This window comes from Struthio camelus, chromosome 14 (genome assembly GCF_040807025.1).
Source record: "Struthio camelus isolate bStrCam1 chromosome 14, bStrCam1.hap1, whole genome shotgun sequence".
Lineage (NCBI taxonomy): Eukaryota > Metazoa > Chordata > Aves > Struthioniformes > Struthionidae > Struthio > Struthio camelus.
Window position 1 is genome coordinate 23558271 of NC_090955.1, and position 22993 is coordinate 23581263.

Consider the following 22993-nt stretch of genomic DNA (forward strand, 5'->3'; position numbering starts at 1 on the left):
TTAGGAAAGTAGCTGTAGGCTTCATTCCCATAGCAAAGGGGACAACACGTAGAGCACCTTCATCTCTTCCGCTCTGTAGACCCCCCAGCAAGACGGGACAAAATCGGAACTCTGCGACCCCACAGATACTCAGGGCATCGCGTGGCAGCCATTCACCAAGACACAGCAGCAACGTGGTTCCACTTCTGGCAGGGTACCTTACCTGAGGCAAGTAACTCATCCTCACTGCTATTTCTTCTTCCATCTGTATATGAAGCAAAATTACTACCTGACAGCAAGAGGGCAAATGATTAGTTAATGTTGTGAAGTGCTCAGAATTGTTATGACAGACCTCGCTTCTGCCAAATGCACAAAAAAATCAATTAATCCATCCCAGTGCCATGAGCAATCTAGTAATCAGCTCTCTGAACTCTATTTTCTATCACTTGCACATACTTACATTTTTCCTCTTGTTTCAAGATAAGCATAGTTTCTTTTGGCAGAGGTGGGCTTTTTAGGGTTTTTTTTTTTTAAACCACACTTAAGAATTAAACTAAATTTCTCACTAGCTTTCACTCCTCTCAAAGTCTTCTCTAATCGCTGCTCTAGCCTCCAGCTAAGCACCAGGAAAATATATATTCCGGTTAATTCCTACAATCAGTACCTTGATGGATCTTGAGTGAACAAAACGACCACGTAACGAACAAGATGCAAAAACATGGCTTTTTAGTACAACAAAGAGTTGGAAGAAGTTGTTCTCAAACTACATAAAACCACCTCTACTACGTCGTTAGGCAGCTGGCGTGCTGCGGCTGCTGTTTATCATAGTAACCGCTGTCTCACTGCTATCTCAAACATCCCTATTTGTTTGGTATAGTCATTTTTTGTTTCTCACAGCTAAAACGCAGCATTTTTCAGATGAACGTGCTTTTGTTCTGTGTCCTGTCTAGCATAACAGGGCCTTAATATGGGTCTCTATATGCTAAATATTAATATTTAGCATTTTCACATCTTCCATTATGACCATTCTATATTGGCTCGTGCTGCTGCAAGGGTCAAAGAATTCAACACCTCCATTGTAATCCTGGTCACGGGGAAGTAAAGAAATTGAACCGCTGTTCATTAAATGTATAGTAACATTAAAAGGCTTTTTTTAAAAAAAAAATAATAATAATTTTTCTGTTTTAAGTTCTTTAAAAAAGAGCCTTTCCCCCCTGAAAACAAATCACACATAAGGAGATCACTGACATACGTTCTCACGGCTGCATTATACTTAATGGTGACGCATGTTAAATAGGCTTCAGGAGTTAACAGACCAGTACCAACGCATGCTGGTAACACACCTACCTCTCTTAATTCAAAGCCTCCTATTTGAAACCAGAAAAATAATCCAGGAGGGTCTGTACAAGTGCACTTGGAAGTGTGCAGGAAGGCCGAGCCAAGAGGGTTGTTTTTTTTTTTTTTTTTTTTTAAAACCACTATACGTGTGTGTGTGTACGTATAAATATATATATCTATATATATAAACCTCCTGCACCAGTGGTTTGCTGGAGGCAGAGAGCCCTGAGCCGGATGCAGCAGAGAGCCACAGGGGCGTGAGGTATGAACCAAAATGCAAGAGGTCCCCCAGCACCTCGCCGTGCTGCACTAGCCGTCCGGCAAATGAGCTCAGTGGGGGAATGCCTGGGGGGGGCGGGGGGGGGAGAGGGAGGACGGGCAGACAATGGAAGACCATCTGAAAAGCTGCATCTTTTGGGGGAAAAAGAATATAAGGACTTATCAGATGCTCTCAGAGTGAGAAGCCCCATTCTGCTTGGCTTTACCTCTTTCAGTGTCCAGACACCGCTTCTTGCATCCTCCCCACCACAGAATGGACCTGCAACCTCCTCCACTGTTACCATGGGTATCCCCGAAGCAGATCACTCTCAGCCATCAAGTCTTAAGAAACAGTAACTTTGGGGAACAGCTTCAAACATGGGACGCAGCTCAAGCTTCGTGAAGGTTTTGCACAGGCCCTTGACTCTGTCAAGCAAGGAAGGACCCAGCATGCAATCCTCTTGGACAGTCCATCTACTATTTGGACTGCGTTTTTGGTGCACAGGCAGGCGGGCATGTGTGTGTTATCCAAAACTATATTTGGAATAAATCTTTGAATGTAACAAAGTGTCACAAATCAAGGTGAATTTGAATCATCTGAGTCACAAAGTTTCCACAAGCCACAAATCTACCACCTACCAAAGTACCAGGAAGTCAGTCTGACACATGTATACAAAATAAATATACACTGCGTGCACACATATATGCATGTACCCATTTCTCCAATAAGCTGTTGTCCATATAGTCATTATTCTCATTTTGGCTTCCCTCAAAGTCCACTAGGGCCATGTCTTTCAAAAATTTCCTTAATTAAGCATGGTTTATGTTTGGTGGATTCTTGACTGCTTTCACAACAAATGCATAGATATGCAAAAAAGAGCAGGAGGAAAGACTGCTGAAAACTAGCTACAGTTAAATAATATTCTAAATAACACTGGCCAGAAATGTATTTGTAAATGTCTCCCTTCCTGTACACGACTGCAAACCCAAAAAACACAACTGATCTGAGAAAATAAAGCCAAGTGAAGACAAGTGATTCATCCAGTCTTATACTAGCGTAAAACAGAAGTAAGCTACAGATAACAAGTGGCCAGAGGTCTTTACTCCATTTGCTTATTTAGATAGTTCTGAAAACATTTTCTAATCTCTTGCTGCCATGCTACAAGTATTCAGAACGTGATACAGATTTCATGTTTCTAGCAACCTACCATCTCCTAAGAGTGTGCGTGTGTGCGTGTATATGTGTGTATACATATACATATATACATTTTTTTTTCCTCCTCCGTGCAGCATCAGAAATTCCAAAAGGGAACAAAGGCCAGTAGTAAATTTCCAATCTCATTTTAAGGAGGCTTTTGCTTATCTTGCTTCATTTTGTTCTTCATCGTCTCAGTGGTCTCTTGAATGAAACACCTAATGCTTACAGGGGTGACAAATTTTCTAGTGAGCAAGCAGCATACAAAAGATAACATTAAACACAAACTGTCAACTTGGTGCAAATGTTAACTCTTAGGCTTCTGTTTGGGAGGCTGAAAGAAAAGGGTCTCTGTATGACAGTCCAAAGGTCTTCTTGCAAACCCTGTGCATCATGAACGTCTGCTATCGTGTACTTAATTTAACAACTAGCTACCGTTACATCTGGGACAACAAAGCAGCCAAAGTTGACGAGCTGCTTCACTGGATTTGTGTGCACGGGCTTCAGTTTGGAGAAGGAGGAAGTTACCAGCAATGAAACAGAGGATGATTTTAAAAGCACCTCGTATCTGCTCTAGTGTACACACGAAGGAGACACCGAGCAGAAGGTGAAGTGATTTGGAGTGGTTCTGTACAGAGGCGGCTGATACCCCCATGGGCTCAAGGACGCAAGCCACAAACCCTGTGCTGCCTGTTGGCCTGCCAGGACTCAGAGAAACATCCTCTTATTTCCACAGAAAGAGTTAAAAAAAAAAATTAACCTCTACACTTAGAAAATTTGTTATTTTCTAATGAAACGTAATCTCTTGGATATCATCCTTTTTGGTTAAAGTATATTTAGAAAGCCGGTGCCTACTTGCCTCCTTGCCCCCCTCAGGAGAATCCTGCGGTAGCCAGAGAGGCTCACTGCGTGCGACGAGTCGTTTCAAGTGTCTGGGAAAACCCCCACAGGCAGACCAGTGACGGGACCATGCGTTTCAGCTTTCGCAGAAGGGTCAGCAGGAGGACCGGTACTTAAGAGAGCACCCTGAAGCTGACGGTTGGAGAAACACGTCTGACCTCAGACAAGGCTGCAGAAGCATCACAGCAGGTCAAATTCTAGCATACCAACACTCCAGGCGGCTATTTAGGTAGCAGTCACAGCAACACCACTGCACTCCTACAAAGAGCAAGGCCTTCTGCTAATCTTCTGACCGTGCCAAACTGTAAACGTGAGCCTAGAGGAAAAGCAACTGCTTCAGCCCCACTGTCTCTCTTCTACTTTGACAGCTCATGACGTGCCCTATGGGTGCTCGCTCACCACCGGCACATGGAAACTGCTGATTGCCAAGGCAAGTCTCTCGGTGAGTCCCACGACATTTACTGAGGCATTGTTCATCTGGAGCTGTGAAATCTTCCAAATAGCTTCCCAGCATAAGCTGTACTGAAGTACACAAGGGAATACCTGACCGTCATCCTTCCTGTCACCCAGCACGACTGTCCTCAAAAACCGGGTCAAAAACATGCTTTGTGTTACAGACAAAGCACAGTTTTTCCACAGGTGTACCAAGGGATACAGCGTTTTCAATTGTTGCCCAGCTAGCCCTGCGTTTTCACTATATCTGAACGCACGCAATTCAGCCAAAAGCAGCTCATCTGTTCTGTTCTGAAAATATAGGACATTTACACTCTTCTTCACATATACAGTATCTATACTGAAAACATGTCTTCAGCATTTGTGTAATAACATAGTTTTAAAGAGATTTCTTCTTGAGAGATGCTGTGTCCTTAAAAAAAAAAGGGGGGGGGGCGCGCTACTGCCTTTGAAATACATTGTCATGAATCTATATTTGCAATTCTTTACCAAACCTATTTCATCTTTGTCAATTTTTATGAAGAGCCCTCAACGGACCACAGCAAAAAGAGTTCATGAAAAAAGTCAATACTAAGAAGGAGCTTCTCCCTTCAGAACATTAAACAACAGCTACTGATTTCTTGATGAACGGGGTTTCAAAACGTCCCTTAACGTACCCAGCACCTACACTCATCGGAGCAGCCAGACTTGTGAGACTGGAGTATGTTTTGCAGTTCTTGTTCCAATTTCTGCAAAGACTAGGGAACTGCTCTCCGTGCATGCAAAATGAAGAGTAGATCCTCCAGTCTTTGCCACTCTGAACCATTTCAGATATAAACTCTGAACGCAAACCTCGGCTTAAGTTGAGGATTTAGTTTCAGGATAGTATTTATTGTATTTGGTTATTAATCCACCTCGATGTTATTACTGCTTTCAAGAGCACCACGCCAGGAGGGCAGTAGAGGTTAACGTGAGAGAACTGATGTTCACTGCCACCGCTGGCTCATACACAGTGCTCCAGGACCTCAGATTTCGCTCCCGCCAGATTTCCTGTCCAGTTTTGCTAACAGAAGAGATTCCATTCAAATAAGCAATGAAGCATCGACATTTACCCAAATGCAACAAGTCGCGATGTAAACTTTTCACCTTTGTGCGTGTTTCAACACCAAACAGCATTTTCACTTCGAACCTTCTAACTCAAACCCCGTGAAAACGACGCCTTTCAAGTGAACAACGGTATTTCAAATCAGGACAGCACACGCAGCACAAAGCCTTCCACCCGAGCGTAAGGCAATAAGTACAGTATCACAGCCAAGCTGTAAGCCACCCAGACCAAGATGCTGTAGTAAAAGCACTGAAAGACCCTTAACTATAATAGTGCCTCCTAGCAGTACTATAATTAGAGTGAACATAACTATTAGTCATCTTAATTAGTATACACATTTCTTGTTTAGCACAATAAAAATTACAAAGCAAGGATGCCACTTAATTAGGTGACCAGGGAATTGATGCTTATCTGTATTTCCCTTTTATTTTAAGTGTCCCTACCAAGATTAAACCTCGTATTTATAATCAGGGTCTGGGTATTTATATGGCTCTCCACCTGTACGTAAAATCATCTGTTAAATTAATATATATTAAATACCTCAAGGACATTTCTGAAGTTATGCTAACAGTTAATTTAGAACTGTATTCCAAGGAAAGAAATGCACTGCAATTTTAAAAATTCAAGGTTAATTGCATATTCTCATAGCTGTCTTATATACCATAAATTTAAGGAAAAAAAAAAGTGCATTGCCCATCAACCTTCCAGGTCTCCTGCTGCTGCCTCGTTGTTTCCCTAGCGCAGTGTTTGGACCCTTTTAAATCCTCTGCCACTGGAATTGCTCCACGGCTCCACTGCTGGTAGGGGAAGAGAGGTAGCGAGCGTCAAATCTGAAGTCCCGCTGAGCTTCCCTTTCTTCCAGCAGTGCAATATTTACCTACTTTCACAAAGATGAATATTAAAAACTATGTTGCATGGGCCTGAAAGGTACAAGCTACGTGCCTTGCACCTGCAGCTCGGGGCCTGTCTGGGTATCTTCCCGTCGGTGCTCCCACATCTTTACACAGCTACAGGGCATGAGCACGCCGGGAAAGAGGGCACGTTTGCTCTAGGGCTATCGGTAAGGAGTTGAATTTTCAGAAGACAAACACACCACTTCACGAGCATGACGAGAAAAGACCTCTATTAAATAAGCAAGCTCTTGCACACCCAGAGCTGCACCACTCAGCTGTGCCTTGGAATTCATTTGCACTTTGTTCTCTTGGTTCCCGGCCTTCTCTGTACATGTTACAGGAGATTTACTTAGGAAACTGCGAAACTGCTGGGCGGTACTTTACTACTTACTAGTGCAAAGACGCTCCCCAATGTGTGGCAGGATACAACAGCCCCCTAAAAATTTTTGATTGGCCAAGTAGCTTGTACCTTACACCTTGTAAGAAAGAAGGAGGGCAGTACAAATCATACAAAAGCATAGTGGAAAAACACCATCTTAAATACAAATTGTCAGTGATTTAAGACCATGGCATGTTCCACGGTTAATACTGATTCCTAGAATACTCTTTTCAGCTGCAATTTTGACAGATTTTTTTTTCTTTTCTTTTTTTTTCTTTTTCTTTTTTTTTTTGGAAGAGTAGAACAAAGTAACCAAGTGACTTTATTAGAGAGGTGTTTTTAAGCATGAATCTCAGCCTTCACACATATGAAACTAGTGGAAACCTGGGGCTGGTAATCGCTGGTCCTATGAAACACTCTTGCATTTCACAGGTCCCCTAACTTGGGCACTGCTGGCAAGCCACTAAGCATAACATAACCTGAGGCATTAGGCCAGCACCCTGGAGGCCGGGGCTCCGTTTTGGGTCTCCGACTCAGCCTTAGAAAGCGGCAGGGCAAGATGGTCTACACACTTCTGTTGCACAGGTCTACCAGGGAGTTATTTATCTGTGGCTTATTGAAACCAGTGGCCTAAATTAGGCCAGATGCTAATTTTGTAGCATCAGACAAAGTTGCCGCAGAATTGCTAATTACGTTTAACGATTTTAATTGCACTGGTTTCATACCGAGATTTCTTAAAAAGGAAATGCATCCACTTTGCCATACATAGATGCACCATATACGCGAGCAGTTGCCAGCCTCCAGCACACATCTTGAACTGTAAGAAGGCAGGAACGCCGCCCTGCGCTTAGCCTTGAGCGGGCAGCGAGCCTTCAGCCTACTGAAAGAGTACCCTATAGCATACAATAAACAGCTTACATGGGGTACAATGGCATTTTGCAATAAAACTGCTGCTCCAAACAAGAGTCCACAAGAAAAATGAAGACAAAAAAATGACGTCAGGACATTTGATGCAGAAAACAAACGTACTTTCTTGCCAGCTACCTGCTGCCATTACCAGACTTGAACCTCCTCCTCCCAGCCCGGAAAGCCCACCGCAGCAGGTAGCAATCTGTTCACATCGTCGTCGTCATTAAACCGATTATCCCTTAGTGATGGAAAAGTCTCTACAAATGCCACAGTGCCACTGCTCTGTGACAAATCCCATTCCTTCCAAGTGGAGAGCATTTAATATTTACTATCCCAGGATTAATTTGAATTTAAAGAAAAAAAATTAATGAAGAAAATTGCTTCTGCGGGCAGACTGTGCTAAGTATCAATATGTTTCATCAAAGCTCCCTCTTTCATCGGCTCTAGACCAATTACAGCAACTATTTCTTCACCAGGATAAATCTTCAAGCTATTAAAAAAAAAAAAAAAAAACTTGTGAAAACCTTAAATTCTCTCTCACTTTCTCACTGCAAAGGCCTTTGAAAAGATAACTATTAAAGATATGGGGAGAAATGGAGGGTTATTGTGTGCCACAAATGAAGTGTCTTGCCAAAAACACAGAACAGCTGATTTTTCAACCTGCCCAGCATTAGAAAACAAAGTAATTTAGAATTTAAATTTAAAACTCAAAACAACAGCAATATAGCTTTAGGTAGTAATTTTTCTTACCCTGACTGGCTTCTGGTTTCTTCCATCTCCCCCAACTGGAAACGTTCGGACCAGGGGTTTGTTCCGGACTCCCCAGTAAACCTTTTTGACTACTTCAGGAAAATCCCTCAGAGATAGGATGGGGGCTCCACGGCTCTGATGTTAGGCTGCCTGCGTCAAGATCCTTTTGAAAGGATGCATTGTGCTGGTGAATTTTTTGTGTTATCCCCAAAAGGCCAGACACTTCTGCTGAAAAGCACGGCAAAATAAGTGATTAACACCAACTAATAAAATGATGTTACTGGGCTTCAGATCCAACACACACAGAAGCAGAAGTGAGCGTTACCTGTCCTATCTGATGAAACTCCGCAAGTCAGTCAGCACTGCATCATATCACATTTGCCAGATTTCCTCCAAAACGATAGCCTGCTAAAACCAAACACAACAAATGAATAAACTACGAAGCCAAGGTTCAGGAGCAACTAATGTTGCCTCAGAGAAGCGTCACTTGAGTGGACTGTGAGATTCAATTGATCAACACAAAATACAGCAAATACTCACTTAAAATTTTTTTTCAGGTGAACATAATGCTTGCCATCTGAAAAGGTAGTCTGTAACCCTGCAGCTAAGTGGTCTTGCTATGCTCCTTGCAGAACAAGGTCCATCCCTTCGAGATGACACAGCTGTTGCCAACCTTTCACCAACAGATGCTTTCACTACCAGTGCCGCCACTGACAGGCACGGGAGCAGTCCAGGCACAGCTTCAGCCTTCCCTACAAGGAGGGCGCTAGCTGCTGGGCCAGCGACTGTGCAAGGGACTGTAGGGAGGGAGGCAGGACCTGAGCAGGGACCATCACCCAGAACACATCCTTGGAGGCGCTGCTTTCCATGCCGCTTTCCAAAAGCGTGGTGCACGCAGAGCCCTGCTTGTCTCATTCCAGCAGGCGACGTGTACAACCCAAGAGGAACAGAATCAGGGTCTTGATTCATTTCCCTGGGCTGTCTGTCTCTCTCTTTTTCAAACAAGGCGGCTGCACTAGATCCCGGTGAGATGGACGGCCTCACGCTTCACGCAGAAGTGGCCACTGCCAGGATGAAACAGGACAAAACGTTGCAGTATACCGATTCCTCTGAAAGAGCAAAGAACTGAGTCAATCAAAGCCACAGCAAGAGTTTAGCGGCTGGTTAATTACCAGACCCTTGCAAACAGTACAGGAAAGGATTTTAACAGCTGAAATCAGTTTTACATTTCATACAAAAACAGGCCTCTTTACCAATTAATTCCCCCCCCCACCCCAGTAATTTCAGTTAAAGTTCAGCACTCATGCCACGACACAACACAAAGCAATCCAGGTGCCCAGCATGGCAGGGCAGCACCACCCTCGTCTCAACGCAGGCACGGCACAAACGCCGCCGCACGGAGGGGCCGCGTCTCGGCAGCGCAAACGACCGTGCTGTGGAACAGGCACGTACGGCTAAAGGGAAAAGCTACAGCGCTGCCCGTGGTATACACACACTTAAAGCAACGCGATAAACCTGCAGCACAATGTTTGGTGAATCCTGTGTCAGGATCAGGGTGCAGCCTTCAGCTCAAGACGCAATCCGATCCAGAGACACTGCTCAGCTACTTTCCCTCCGTGCCTCACTTCACAAAGCATGTGTTTTACACTGCCCGTCATTCAAAAGCAACCGATGGCCTTTTGGCGAAACTTTGAAAGAACAGCATCTTCAAGGAGAAGCTCAGCAAGGCAGATGCGAGCACAGAAAAACGGAGGTCCTGATTTTCCATTTGGTTACCTAGTGTTACATTAGTATAACCTCATTTGGTGTAAATGGAGTAAAAAGGAATATGACTGTTTGATTGCAAAGGGCAGTTGGGCCCATAGGTTTAAAAATTTACAGTGCTGACTCAGTGAGAGACAGGATTATGCCGAAGCTATTTTTCGGTAGTGATTATAACCTCCCGCAGAACGTAAGTTAACACAGAAATGCTCTGGGACATCCCAGAGAAATGTTGCAAGGATGACGCTTCTTACTCTGCCTTTCCTCCCGCTCCCAGCCTCCTCCAAAATCAAATCATTAGTAAGAAAAATGATATGTTAGGATGAAGTTAGGAGCAGCTTCAACTGTTAAGGCTGCAAGTGGGAACCAAGATTTTGCCGGAAGCTGAGAATGCATGCTAAAGGGAAGGAGGAGGACACGGGAAAATTTGTCGTCTTAGGGAAAAACCAACACAAACAAAACAACCTTTGAACAGTTGGAAGTGCGTGAAATATGGCCAATGGCCTGCCCTCGATACATTCAAAATCTTCTGTCGTATTGGGGGCCACTTATTGCCCAAACTGAAATTAAAGACTCCATCTGAACCAAACAACATGGTTTTCAATGAAAGCTGTTACTACTTGGTAGCTAAGCCCCTTCTTTACATCCTCTCCAGAACAGCTCCATTTTTTTTTTTTTTTTTTTTATGATAAAGCCAATTATCAGTAATGGGGACACGAAGGAAAGCAGAGAGCTACTCATTTCTGGAGAGAGCACTCTTCCAGTTTTAAGGCTCTTGCAGTGACAGTCCTAAGAAAAGGAACAGATCAGAGTTTCCCTTTCCTTTATGAAGTTATCCAAACAGATTCTAAAAAGAGAAGTTCTATTGAACTGCCCCAAAAAAGTTTCCTTATACCTTGCAAAAAAAAGACTGGGGGTCTTCATAGAGGCTGCTGGGCTGGAGCCTTTTGCATGAGAGAGCGGGACACTGCTCAGTCAGTGGGGCAGGGAGAAAGTAGTTATTAAACGGGTTAGGTACTGAAAAAATTTTGTGATGGTATCCTACACCTGTTTTCTGTTGACCAGCACAGCACGGGAAGTGCAGAGCAGCTAAAGTTGGCAGGAGCCTCTGGAGACGGAGCCGAGCCCCAGCTCAAAACAGGTCCCCTAGAGCAGGTTGCTCAGGGTCACATCCAGTCCCATTCTGAATATCTCCAAACAAGGTGACTCCATAACCTCTCTGGGCACGCTGTTCCAGTGTTTGGCACCTTCACAGTTTAAAAAAAAAAAAATAATAATAATAATAAACTCTCACAATTAGATTTTCTTCCTGTTGCTTCTCGCCCTGTCGCTGAGCAACACCGAAAAAGAGACTGGCTCCATCTTCTTTACTGCCTCTCAGCAAGTATTCCTACACATCGATAAGATCCCCCCTGAGCCTTCTCTCCTCCAGGTTAAACAGTCCCAGCTCTCTCAGCTTCTCCTTGTATGAGAGATGCTCCAGTCCTTTAACCACCTTCACGGCCCTTCGCTAGGCTCTCTCCAGTATGTCCGTGTCTTGTACTGGGGAGTCCAGCGCTGGACACATCCCTCCAGATGCGGTCTCACAGACCTGCGGGCAACGCTTTTCCTAAAGTAGCCCAAGGTACTGCTGGCCGCCTTTGCTGTGAGGGCACATTACCGGCTCATGTCCAACACGTCCACCAGCACCCTCTGGGTCCTTCTCTGCAGAGCTTTTTTTCCAGCTGGTTAGTCACCAGCCCGCACTGGTGCGCACAGTTATTCCTCCCCAAGGACAGGACTTGGCACTTCCCTTTTTTGAGCTATGAAGTTCCTCTCTGCCCCATTTCTCCAACCTGTCGAGGTCCCTCTGAACAGGAGCACAACCCTTCTGGTGTATCAGCTGCTCCTGCCCTTTTTGTATCATCCGCAAATTTGCTGAAGAGTGCACTCCATCTCATCATCCAGGTCACTAAAGGAGATGTTAAACAGCGTTAGGCCCCATATTAACCCCTGGGGCGCTCCACTAGTAACTGGCTTCCAGCTAGACTTCGTGTCCTTGATCACAACCCTTTGAGCCTGGCAGCGCAGCCCGCTTTCAGTCCCCCTCACTGTCCACTTATCTAGCCTGTACTTCATCAGAGTGTCTATGAGGAGACAGCGTCTCTTATGGGAATCAGCATCAAAAGCCTTAACATGTACAATCTATTTATAATTCAGAAGACGTTCTTATTCTTGAAGTCCTTCCTCTCTGTTTTGCCATCTACTCATTTCCGTAATGGACTGCATATACTTCGGTGATTGCTCTCTTCTACGGTCGTCTTAACTGCTTTTTGGGGTCACATCTTTTGTTCTTATTTAATACAAGCTTTTCTGTTACAATTAAAAATCTAAAGCAAGGCTCTAGTTTTCCTCTCCTAATTCTGTTTTATGTTTTTTAACACAACCACTGGAAATACTTTCTCATGGCTCAAATGACCTACCCCTCTTTTTCCTCACAGGGCTTCTCCAAAATTACACTTCTTCAGTGGGGATTTTCCCAGGGTCCTTAGGAAACCTGCCTACAGCCCTTCATATTTTAAAGTCTACCCCATGGTTTTGTGACTAAAGTTTATATTTAAACTTCTTTAAATCCTGTAAATTAATGCAAAATATTTGATTTTTACAGAAATCATAAATGCAAATCATTTCCCTATGTTAGAAAAAAAATGCTGCTTTGAAGTGAAAAAAAATGTTTTAAATAGTATACTGCTTTAGCGTTTATTATTCTCAACTTCATCTTTTCACTTCAAGTTCCAGCTCGGCTACAATCTTGAAAAATTCTGCAATTTAAAATAAACAGGGAGAAGCTGATTTGCAATGCCAGGAGACGTTCTGTTTTGAAATGAAACTTTCCTAACAAGTACAGAAAGAGTTAGCTTTCATCTTTACCAGGAAGAATATTTCACTGCTGGGGAGAACTGAGCAAGCAGGGTAGATTTTGCATTTCTGCCTGGAAATACAGGCACTTATTTTTTGAAAGACAGGGCTGAAGGATTTTTCTCTAACAAAAGTTTATTCACAATAAACAAAAAAAGTAGTTTCAAGCTCAGCCTTGCAATTTAAAGCTTCAACTTCAGTTTTTTCCATTTTATGCATAAAGCCTTTGGGTTTTATTAAACACATTACAAATTTCAACTTACTTGTGGCTGAAATAGTCCCTCATTCAACCCACGTAAAATACTCAATTTGCTGAAACATTTCAGTTTCAGATCATTCCGAACTAATAATATTTCTTCAGCTGAGGTAAACTGAAAATCAGAAGCGCGCCTGTATTTAAATTTAGCAGAATAATTTCTTTCATCCTTGTATCTGTGTCACACTAATCAGGTCACTGGCGGGAACTGTTGACTGGTAGAAACACGAGGCTTTCTCTTTATGAAAAATGACTGACCTTGCTTTAAAGCAATTTAGTTTGTGTCAACATCGCCTTTCTCATTAAATAATAGGCTCTAAGTGGCATAGCCATTCTTCCTCAGTACAGACAAGAGCTGTCCAGGCAGGTCCTGGGAGGCTACTTTCAGGCACCTCATAGTAATAACGTGCTCACTGCAATGCTTGGAGTAGGTCTACAATAATTACTCCTTGTCTGCTCTGTTGTATTGGTCAGCTCCAAAGAGGACTCATAAAACCAACTGAGTGCAGAAGGGATACCAAGTAAGCGTAAACTTTTGGTAGTGCTTGGCTGGCTATAAACAATACTGTTGCATCAAATTCATTCAATATACACACAGCTACCCTTGTCTCTGAAAATGCCAAGCAACTGAACTTTAGCATAATTCTTCCCAGCTTAGTTTCTGGAAACGACTCCTCTTGCAACGAGTTATCATTAATTGTCCTACTTTTGATATTCCCATTATATATTACCTGGACAGTCATACAAACTACTGGAGATAATGCAGATAACTTCATCTGTCAGAACTGAACCAGCGGTAGGTAAGGAATACGCTGTACACTTGCACCTTTTTGGTGGTTTTTTTTGGTGGGTTTTTTTTCTTTTTTTGCATAGCCATTTCAAGTCCTTGTTACTGCAGTTACACCTCATTACATCTCATGCTGCTTGGTAGGAAGGTTCTCAGGTTCAGCCCAGTTCTCAGGGTGACATGTATTACATCAAGTCTGTTAATATTCTCAATAATTCCTTAGAAGTTGTTGCTGCATTTATGTAACGCTCAGCAAACTTGCTCCCCTGGAACTGAACGTTAACAAGATGCAAAATCAGCCCAAGATAATCTAATGAACATATTCAAATATGTATTTATGTCATCTGCATTATTAGACCAGCTCTATAAACATCTTTGCTCAGCATATTGGCTACTAAGAACACCAGGGAGGAAACGCGACTTACTCAAACCGTTCTTCAGTGACAAGTCATCTCTAGGGGAAATCATTTGAGATGTCAGTCATGTTGTAGCATACACGCAGCTCATCGGAGCTTTTCTAATGATTTATTAATGTAAGTCAATCTGGTAGTGTTTTAACACTGGTTATCAGACAGCTGCAGTTAACAACATTGATTGCGAAGTATAACATCCTAAAGGATTATTCGCAAGGTAACACAGGCTAGACTGGCACTGTTTTGACTAAACTTAGGTCGTATTCTAACAAACTGATGTCTGTCGGCATCAAAAGGAGATTCATCCTCTGCCCTATATGGGCATTACTTACAGGATGCCTCAATCAGATCTAGTGCGATATCACGTCGCTGCCCTTCCTCCAGGTAACGCTGTTAATCGGCGTGATGTGAGTTGTCATTTCTAGGTTGATGACCCCCAGCTTTGTGACTTCTCAAAGCCTGGCACTGCATATGCTATTACACCATTTCAAGCATACTGAAGTAAAGCAATTGGCGGACTGTAGCAAAACTGCTTTCTCTTGAAATCAAATAAAAGAGAAAGCCTGTTAATGGGTCATTAGTAACTTGCGAACAAGCGGCTCTCTCCCATGCTAAATTCTGAAAGCAGAAATATTAATTTAAGTTCTTGGGTTAGGAGTGAGAGTGTTAGATTTGCTTTAGGTTGGTTCAGAACATCTCCCAGACCCGGGGCCTGCATTGCAAGGGCAAGTATTTGTTCTTGAAGGCTCTTCTGGAAGACCCTGCCTAAATGTAATTTCGCAATGGCCCCAGCCCAGGAACTAAAAAGAGGGTGCTTTACCTGCAAAAATGAGTTATCAGTGATAACAACATAAACTTGAGTACTTGATCCAAAGCTGGAAAAAGTAACAGACAATGCCATCGTTGAGTCTTTTTCAGTCCCACACCTAATAAAAATACCGCTACCACAATAGACCACGTGGCTCATGACTTCAACAGCACCACAGCCAGAGGAGATGTACAAACAAGACCATTCCCCAAGCCATACCAGTAGTCTCACAGCGGTCAAGGTTTGACTCTTGACTGAGGTGTAGTAGAAGAAACGTGCTGATGCCAAAGCAGCGGTAAGATGAAAAAATTCAGGCAACTGATCCAGGTTTGAACTAAAAAGACAAAAGAAACAAATTAGGAAAAGTGATGTGGTTTGCTGATTCCTCCCACGTCAACAAGAATTAGTCCTTTTTTGGTTATTTTTCTAAATTTGTTTTTCCTTAAACAGGTCTGCCGATCCTTTCAGACAGGTCAAGGCTTAGAACAGAGAGAGAGTCCAAAGCAATAAATAATTAAAAAGCCCGTTTCTGAGACTGTCAGTACTGATTATACGCGAAAGTGATTTCCTGATAAGTGCGAGTGAAAACGAGACCAGAATTATTTGGCAACATGAAAAACATGCAAGTTCTGACCCATTAAAGGTTGACAACAAAGCCTAACTCTATTGTGTGATATACACAAATTTATCGTGTTAATACTAAGTGGAACAGGGAAGCTTCCTGAGACCTCATGATTAAAATCTAGCCCACCAAATGGTATTTTAGCACAGAGTTGCTATAATTGTTGAAGATATTAGGGTTGCTTAGATTCACCTCCTCGGCCGTTTACAATAAACTTTGGAAATTAGCTAGAAGTTTGTAAAATCATCGTTACTTGAAAAAGTCAAAGTTTGTCCAGCTCCCAAGGATTATACCAAGTTAAACATCTTTTCAATCAAATTATACAAATCGTCAGAAAATTAAAACGGTGTTGTACAGATTACTTCTAATCTTGGAGATGTTTAAAAACAGGATGACTTTTGAGCTTCCTCATCTGAAATGTGAACTTCTGTAAGGACGAAAGAGGATTCACAGCAGGAAAAAAAGGGGAGGCGGGGGGGGGGGGAGGGGGACTTAATTAAGAGGCAAGGAAGACCCAAGCAGCTCTGGATTTTAAAGAAGTAGCGTTTTAAAGTACTCTTCCATCTCTAACTGGAGCACTTAAAATTGGTTACCTCGTACTTGTTTGCTTTAATAGTGAAGAGGTGACCAAGAGAACTGTAACAATTGTCACTGATCTGCAGGACCTCCCAAAGGTGGGGCTTATTTTTTTCTAAACATCTGAAAAGCTTGTTGATAAAAGCAACAGCACTTACTGAAAAGAGGGGCTACTTGCACATCCTGGTTTTCCTCAGCATCGGAAGCAGAGATGCTCAGAAAGGCTCCCCGGGTCGACTGCTGTGCAGCATCAGCCTACGACAGAAAAAGAAATTGTTTGTCTTTTGAAAGGTTCAGCCTAAGGTTTGAAAGCCTTGCTATGACTGTCAAATAAGCTCAGGCGGCAAGGAATAGATGCGTGCGCCAATTCTTTAATACAGTGGAGCCCGCAAGACTCACCGCGTGACTAAAATTCTACACATGCTGTCCCCAACCTCCATTACTTCTGACAGTGTTAAATTATCCCTGACTAAAAAACAGCGAGTACGTAAATGCAAATAAACACGCTCCCGTACAACGATATAAATTGCTTGCCAGTAACACCAGAAATTGAGGACCTTGCTCCCACAATAGCTTTAAAAGACATGAATGTCTATAATTAACAGATTCTGCACTATAAAGAGCACTGCAGTAATCCACCTTCCCATCAATATGTATCTGCTTCATGAGTACTTTACACAGGCATGAATTTTATTTATTTATATTTCTGAAAAATCTAGTTATTTTTTCCACATTAAAACACCAAGTGAATACTTTGTTGTTCTTGGCTTTTTCAAAAATAAATCATGCTTCAACAGCTCAGAAATCCCCAGCAATTCAAGATGGGAAGAACGGAGGCAAACGAACCATTTACTCGAAGTTTGGGCCTAATAAACGCATCAACAAAAACACTTGAAAAGATACGGAAGTATTTTAACTGACTTCTGAACACTCAGAACATTGGGTACGGCCTACACAAACATAAATCCAGGTATAGAGGTATTTAATCTCCGTAAAATATCTCTAGCAGGCTTCTCTTCCATCTAGGCAATAAATAAAAACAGAAGAGTAAATTCCTGTAGAAAGAAAACAGAAAATACGATTTTGGGGTTTGCTTTGATCTCTTCTAGATTTCTTCTAGGGGAACTGTCTAACCTACAGCATATGGAAGCAAGCAACCGGTTGGAGCAGCGCTTGTGGAAGCTCTTTGGCCAACACGAACAAAACCACTGCAGGGGATCAGGACTCTGCTCCTTTTGGATTAAGGATGCAAAAAGTTAAGACTCCTTCTGAGACCTATTCACAAACCAATTTAAAATATTACATCTTTAGAACTGGAGGCCTTTGCTCTCATTGGTAAAGGAAGACATCACTTACTTAAAATGAGAAGATGTAATCTTTCTACAATACCATAACAAACGTTAGTCAGCGCTAATTGAATTTAACTGTTCCTTTGTTGCCATGGTTTACACACTTTTCTATGAGCATTAAAACAGAGGTAAGAGCTGTGTATGTGGAGTTCTGGGGGCGGCATTCGCTGCTGGAAAAACAGCTCAGTTACGATTCTGAGCATGAATTCCCTATGCATTTTGATCTTGATATCAACATCCCATGAAAGGATCACGGGATGTTACATTTGGGCTTGTGATTGAGGCTCTGAGATTGATCTATGTTGCATCAAAACCAAATGTGAGCCACACAGCACTGACATAGGTATTTTTCCATTCACACCTAATGGATTTTGTCCCCTTCATTAAACAATCAAACTGCACTAAAATTAGAGAGGATGTGGTCTGCAGGACTCGAGCACCCTGACCCTAACACTGAAGTTAGCCCGACTTTGACCGGGGAGACTGACCTCCTGATATCCCTTCCAACTTGAAATATTCTTCAATTTTGTGATTTTGCAGCCTATTAACTTAAAAGAAGTCCATCCTGGTGTCAGATCACGATGCCATACACATGGGATAAGTTGTCAGGGCTCTCACTCTAGGCCACTAGACTGCAGACTGTGTTAAACAGACTTTGGTCTCTCTTCTGGAGTAGATGTCCTCTAGGGTTAGAGCACACAAGTTGGGAATTTGATTCTTAAAATATATACTGTACTACTGTATTATAATATTACTACAGAATACCCTCGCTCAGTTGTTGCAAGAGTCTTTGAGAGGGTTCAGGGAGGCGAGCTGGGCATGGGCACGGCCCACCTCCCGTGCTGGGCTGAACCCCACTAAGGCATGCGTATCACGTCCTTCTCACCCTGCGCGTGCTTCAAAACACAAATTGTCAACTCAGAGATTTCATCTTCTCCACTTTCTTGTACCAGTGGAACAGAACGCCTCGTGCTTTCTGGGTACGATTCTGAAGAGCTGAATCGCCACATTTCAACGCATTATGCTGGGAACTGCAGGGGAGGAGCGGGGAAAAGGGGAAGGAAAGGTCAAACCTGGAGGTGTAGCAATATCCCAAATCTATGAAAAAATGAAGGTTCTCTAACGATAGCATAGTATCCAAAAACGCTGCAGAAATTCAACTGCGATGCAGCAAGAGTAATTCAGGTCACAGTTTAAGCTTTTCACATAATTAGTTTACATTTAATCAGACTGCTGGTATGTAAACATAATTACCATTCTCAGACCTTTAATTGAAATTGTCACTGCACTACTGCTAGCTACTTCTCCAGATCTGCTAAAAGGGATTTCCTTTTCATGGACGCTAAGCGGGCAAGACAGCTTTGCTGAAGACTCTGCCACATACCTGACTAACCAAACCAGGCAAGGCTCCTCCCAATCGCACTGGTGCAACTAGACAAAATACCACGTTTAAGTCGAAATCACACAAGTAATGAATGAAGCTAAACCGGTGTTAAGTGGGACAAATATATTTGAGCTAATAATCTACCACGAAGCTAATGCAGTAGTTTCTGATCACGCCCCTAAGGCTTATCTCTAATGGGATGAATATACACCAACTATGATTTCTGCACTACAGTTACAAAAACCATTCAAGACCTTTGACAGGCCTTTGTTTTCTTGAAAGAGCTTACAGTCCAACTATCTGCTCAGAAAATATCTTCATGAACCGAGGTGCACAGTGCTCTTAAATTTTGAAGTGATGCCTACACCTAAGTCTTGGAAAATATCAGCCCCAATACTCAGAAACAGCGTTAAGAAACAATTTCTTCTGTTTTCCTTTTAAACGTACAAGTAGCTTAGTGTACATTAAGAGCAGCAGGGCAGGAGCAGCCCCGCACACGCACGCTGCTCACGGATGTGCTCTTGACAAAAGACACCTGCAAGGCTTTCTATCTCCATCACCACTGACTCTCTCTCATTCTCAACCATGTAAACTAGGGCGGCCAAATAGTTCTAAGTATTTTTTAAAAACTAGGCAGATCCTTATCTTTTTAATGCTCTAATTTGTATTTTCTTTTTGATGAACCTCAGGAGCAGCAGCAACAAACGATTCCTAAGCTCGTACTGACCACCCCATCTCCTTATGGCCTTCTGTACCATAAGGATGACACAACCAGCAAAAAGCTACAACCAACTTCATTAATCCCAGCTCAAGATGCAATGTGCTGGCAAAAGCTTTTTTTTTTTTTTTTTTTTTTTAAATAAAGTTTCTCTTGTTTGCTTGGCCCACCTGGTAAGCCCAGCCTTGATTACCTTTCATGGGGACATACAATGAATGTAATTACACTAACAGCTGCTCAGTATTTGATGGGCAGCAGCCAAAGTCAGCCAGAAGGGTTACAGCAGTGTGGAGCTGGGGAGAGATGAGGTACACTTGCAAATTTTACTTACGTTCTCCCCAAGTTTAAGTTATCTCTAATGAAACATTAACTGACGATTTCACAAATAGTCCCTTCAGAGTTTAAGTTGCACAGGGAATTTGCAGTGAAGTTAATTAGCAGTCAAAATTTCAGTTTGCAGGTTTTGCTGCTGAACAAAAACCTTCTCACCGCTTAATTTCTCCACAGTGTTACACTCATTTTTCCCCCCTTGCATGTAACGCTTGTTACGTACTCTGCCTTATTTATTAACGTCAGAATGTCTCTGCCCCAACTCCTTTTAGAGGACTGCGCGTCCTTTGAAGGGTATCTCCAAGATCTTGTCTAGCACAAATAAAACCACAAGATTTTTCACAAACATTTAACGCATCCAAAATTGAATGTTTGCTTTGTGCTGCACGCCAGGTTCTTTAACTTCTCCTCTTACCTTTTTCTCCGGAAGTAAAACATGTTGAATGATGAAAGCAAGCAAAGATTTTAGCCTCATGGCTATTTCTCAATAAGTAAATAAGTTTACTTCACTCTTGAACTAAGCTTGCCTCAAGCAGACGCGGGGACGTTTACAAATCTATGTGCAAATTCGAGGTGCAGAAATAGTACTTTGTAAAACAACGCTTCAAGTGTGCAACTCAAATAGATTTCAGTTTTGTCTTAATACCTTTGCTTCCTGAAGGTGATAGTGGTCCAAAAAGAAAAACAAGCTAGAAAAAAAAAAAATCAGTAATTTCATAAATCAAGCAGAACCAACAGTCAAAGAAGTGGTAATTAGCCTAGTGGCTAATTAAAGTAACAGACTGTGAATAAATTGCCAGGTCTCATACCAACTGATTAGAATTTCTATCCTTCCAAGTTCTCCAAGGATTAGAAAGCACTAAAAGCAACGCGCATGCAGACCACTAACATCCAATTCTAGTCTTGAGCCAGACGAGAGACACCAAAAATCTACAGCTATTTCCTATGAATCCATGAGACTGTTAAGAAAAATCAAACACAATGACAGCGCCAAGAGAAACCCGCTTTGCAGGGGATTCCCGGAGGCACCATGGGTTTCAAGGGGAACCCAACCCAAGCAGCTCACAAGGACTTTTGAAAAATTTCCCCAGCATAAGGGAGCTCTCCCTATACCCTGACCTGAATTATATATTTGGCTTCTATTGGGTGGGGGGGCAAGAGTGACTTTCAGATGCTAGTAAGACATGTCCAGATGCTAAAGCATCTGACATAACACACAGTAAATTGCTAAAATCCTCTCCCACTCTTCTAAATCCACAGGAATCATGTCCACGAACAGGTCCTCACATCCTCATTGATACAGGGGCACAGATTAAACTGTACATGTTAAAGCACATTAAAAAAGCAACAGTCTCCATATGGAAATGGAAACACAAAATAATACAGAAAATAAACACTGACTTTGTCTGAAGGTTTTGTAGGAAGACACTGCAAAAGGCTATGCAGTCTGCGGGGCGAAGAGCTCACGGTGTTCTAGATGACCAAACGAGCGCCAAAGACAGCGAGGGGAAAAAATACTGAAGGACCGCAGCCACTCGAAGTCTTGCACCGTAAGGGAGCACAGTGTGGGCGTCTGCGCTTCTTGCGATGACTGTACAGATCACACACAGCCTGCAAAGGGTCTGTATTCCATCCCCCTCAGGCGAGATTTGTAAGAACAACTTTCGGCGGCAAACAAGGCCTTTCCCTACAAAGGTATCTTAAATCTCAGCTTTTCTATACAATCTTTTTGTTAACTCTTACTTGACCTGGATCGCTGAATATTCAGCCTCACTGCTTTTGGTTTGAAAGCTCAAAAAAAAAAAACCCAAAAAATAATTTCAAAGGAAAAGTCCCAGACTTACACCCCTTTCTTTACATCCACTTTTCTTGAGGTTTGATAAGCTCATTTAACCACATTCAACATGTCCTGGCTTGTAACCCTGATCTCATATACAACACCGAGCAAAATCCCGAAGCTCATCAGAACTCCCTAAGAATCTCCTAAGTTCCCAAGTTTTTAAAAATTGAGAAATTCTAAGCAAAATATGTATTTATAGTCATATGCTGTAACAATATAAGAGCATAGTTTAGCTTAATACTCTCATTGAATACTGAGGGAGCCAAAAAAAAATCTGGGACGTAATTGAGCCTCTTGTGTCTAGGGAGTTGATTTGAAAGCTAATATGTAACACTGTAATTTCATAATACAGCGTATTCCCTTCTCACAGTAGACTGTAATAAGTCACAAAGAGATGACTTGCGGCATCTGGGGACTTGCCTTGCAGACACAATTAAGGAAGGAATCTAGAGATCTATTAACAAACCAAAACACCTGTGCAGGTGTTTTTACAACACCTACAACATTCACCCTACACTAACTTGAATTCTGCACATAACGTGGAGAGCTGTATTTCTCATTCCTAGCTCACTTTGGCCAAGTGGGTCCGGCCGACTGTTCAAATAAACTCGCCCAGTTTAGGGACAATAAATCTGGCACAGGCACGAGAGCACATTTTTACTCTGTAAAGAAGTCGTCTGAAAACTCAGTCTTCATTCCCTCCTTCAGAAAACTCTAACATCCACAGGAACTAGTACGTAAGCACACGAACTACAAGACAGACCCGAGACCCGGCTGCTGCAGCCTCCCGCACAGCAGAAGGCGGGCAGGCTGTTGCGGTTAACGCCAAGAGGAGTTTTTACCGACCTACCAACAAATTTTATTCTCTCTAGCCCTCCAGCGCGAGGCCTAACCGGAAGTTTTGCTGGCTAACGAAACCGAGGATTTTCCCATGACGTGGCCTCAACTTCCCAGCGAGATGAAGGAAAAGGACTACACTAGCTTGTTAGAAGCTGGCATGAACAAGCAATTTTTTTAACTGCTCCAGAATTACAAACACAACAGTCATAACCTCTTCCTCTTTCAGGACACCCCAGCAACCCAATGATAGTACCTAAACAGTCAATTCCTCTG

The 22993-nt window shown here is 42.6% G+C and overlaps 2 long non-coding RNA genes across 6 annotated transcripts in view; both read right to left on the reverse strand.

The window, feature by feature from the left end:
• The window catches only part of LOC138060989 (uncharacterized), a 30986-nt gene extending 22443 nt beyond the window's left edge, over nucleotides 1-8543 (reverse strand). For 2 of the 3 annotated variants that reach the window (XR_011134538.1, XR_011134537.1), the window contains exons 1-2: nucleotides 8464-8543; nucleotides 8139-8366 (exon numbers count right to left, since the gene is read on the reverse strand). This is a non-coding gene — a long non-coding RNA (uncharacterized lncRNA). The remainder of the gene's footprint in view (nucleotides 1-8138; nucleotides 8367-8463) is intronic. The other variant, XR_011134539.1, reaches the window with a different exon arrangement.
• A 143-nt stretch (nucleotides 8544-8686) lies between these two features.
• Nucleotides 8687-22993, reverse strand: part of LOC138060988 (uncharacterized) — a 71149-nt gene continuing 56842 nt past the window's right edge. For 2 of the 3 annotated variants that reach the window (XR_011134534.1, XR_011134536.1), the window contains 4 exons: nucleotides 16418-16514; nucleotides 15281-15395; nucleotides 13785-14112; nucleotides 11197-11850 (listed from right to left, as the gene is read on the reverse strand). This is a non-coding gene — a long non-coding RNA (uncharacterized lncRNA). Of the gene's footprint in view, nucleotides 9248-11196; nucleotides 11851-13784; nucleotides 14113-15280; nucleotides 15396-16417; nucleotides 16515-22993 lie in introns of those variants that run through there. The other variant, XR_011134535.1, reaches the window with a different exon arrangement.